The following is a 2,484-nucleotide window of genomic DNA, read 5'->3' as shown; positions in this document are numbered from 1 at the left end:
TGGGCTCATCTTTATGCATTTCTTGTAAAGTCTGCAATTTTTTTTCTTTCTCTTCGAGACTCCTTTGATAGCCTATCTGCATTTGTTGAAAGTCTTCCTGTAATTTTTCGAGCTTTCTGGAAGCTTCAGTGTTAGCGTTGGCTTGTTACAACTGTTGTTGTAGTAGCTCTATATGATTTTCTTGTTCCTTCAATAGTTGCTGAACTTCCGAGGCCTTGTCAATAGTTGCAGAAGCATATGCTCCTGCAATCTGAGACAGCTTCGTGGGATTTTCAGTCAGATTATTATTGGGGTCTTTCCATAAGACGTCCAAATGTTTAGCATCTTGCGACAGTGTATTCTTTAGTTTTCTTTTCTTCCTCTGTCTCCTTACAACTGCTTTGTGTTGGGGACTGTAGAATACATCTAGTGGGGGAATTTCTTCTACGTTAAGTAGAAGCTCTGAAGGTGGAGCGATAGGAAGGTGTTCTGCTTCTGCGACACTACTGACTATGGTCGAAACCACTTCTTGCACCACCTGTGTATTATTCACAGGTGTTTTCGGGGCTTGCCCTTCAAGATTGATCAATTCATTGAAGGTTTCCCACTCTTTATCTAGCTCTGTTGTGACAAGCGGTGCGTCGATGACAGGAGGGGGAAGATTTCTTGGTGGGGAGGCGATAACTTGCTGTTGAGACATTGCACTTGATTGAGCTGTATCTTTGGTTGTTTCTTCATTAACCTCGACTGAGCTTCCCGCAAAATTTCTTGGAGCGAACTCTTATTCTGAAACAGGTCATCAAACAAATCTTTCTTTCCAGAGAACACTCTTATCTTGACATTCGTTGTGAATTCTTGGGCCACATCATTTGGGTCGAATGGCCTTGTCGGGAATTTAAATAATTTAAGACACGTCACATTCTCCACTTCGCCAAAAGCGTGTCCTACATCGAACAAAGAGAAGGCCCCACAAGTTACGGGAAATTGAGGCCATATGGCCTTCTTCTTGTCCTTTAGGTCTTTGGTCAGGCCGCCTTCAGAACAGGTTTGATAAGCGATTTCCCGAGCCAAAAGTTTATCAAGGATATATAGGGGTAGGAAATGTGGAGGTACAGTGCTTCCAAAAACTCTAATGTAAGTAAACCATTCTTCCCCGAACCATCTCGCGATGGGGATGATGTCAATTTGTGCCTCAGGAGAGCACCTTGGGTGGTCTTTGTCATAGATTATTTTATATAGGGGCAAAATAAGCCCATGGAAAATCTGGTAGAAGTGAGGGGCAAACTGGGAATCCCATAATACCTTATGATAAACATGGATGGGTAATGGGTCTTGGGTAGTCCATTTCCAACCCATAGCAGTGAATTTAGATACAAGACAAACGGAATCCATAATATAAGCAGACAGATAAAAAGGAGGATAGACCCTTTGAGACAAGGATCTTTTAGACCGGTAATTGATAACGGCTGTGTATAGATTATCAGAAAGGATTTTGGCCCAATCTATAACGTCGGCGTTTGTGGTAGCATCAATTAATGGTAGCCATTCAGATGAAAACTTGTTGATATCCGGCATCCCAAATAACCTACAGAGCATGGCCGCAGAAAAACAATATGGAGAGGTGAGGGAACCAGTGCTGTACATACCATTTTTATCCTTTTTTAGCGGCTCGTCTCTTCTAGACCATTCTTTAGTGGTTGTTTGGTCAATTTAGTGATGTCTAAATTGCAACTTTTAAATGTCAACCCGGGGCTCGTAAGCTGATGAAGTGAGGTGTAATATATGTACTTAGGTAACTGTTTTCTTAATCTTTTGTCATTTTTATCTTTTTAGTTTGTTTTTGATTGTATCTTTCCTAATGTGATGTGATGGAGATGTAATAAAGAGAGTGAATGTGGGTGATTGTGATGATTTCTAAGTGATTTCTTGAAACTTAAAGAGTATTCTAAAAGGAAACTTGAACAATAAAATCAAAGCTTAAAATCAAATAAAGGACTAATGGCATTGGCCCAGTATCTCTGCTACTGATGAAAATGAAAATGAAATCTATATTAACTCAATTAAAAGCAAGAACAACTACTTTACACTACTTTACAAAATCTAATCAATGTGAAATCTAAGTGAGACAAATCACACTATTTTAACCTCTTCTTAATGATGTGAGAACAGTTATGAACAGGTCAGTAATGTGAGTCTTAAAGAAAAATAAACCAAGCTGCACTAAATGATATTTTGGCTCCAATAAAGTTAGTTGATTGTAGAAAAAGAACCATCAATAGATGAACAACTTGATAACTATTGAGCAGAAAGTAAAGTGCAAGTTGAAGGAATAAAACTAATGAAAATCAAACTGCAGAAAAGTAAAGGTCAGCAGCCTAGACAAGATGATCACACATGCCACTAGTTGTAAAAAGAAAAGCAAGAAAACTATCCCGGGCTCGCCTAAGAAACCTGCATAACACACTGATCAGTCATGAACAAAAGTGCAGAAATGTAAATCAGCAG

Source organism: Pinus tabuliformis, chromosome 7 (genome assembly GCF_031772625.1).
Source record: "Pinus tabuliformis cultivar Carrire ecotype Pingquan chromosome 7, CPIR1, whole genome shotgun sequence".
Lineage (NCBI taxonomy): Eukaryota > Viridiplantae > Streptophyta > Pinopsida > Pinales > Pinaceae > Pinus > Pinus tabuliformis.
Note: the sequence above shows the minus strand (reverse complement) of the source record.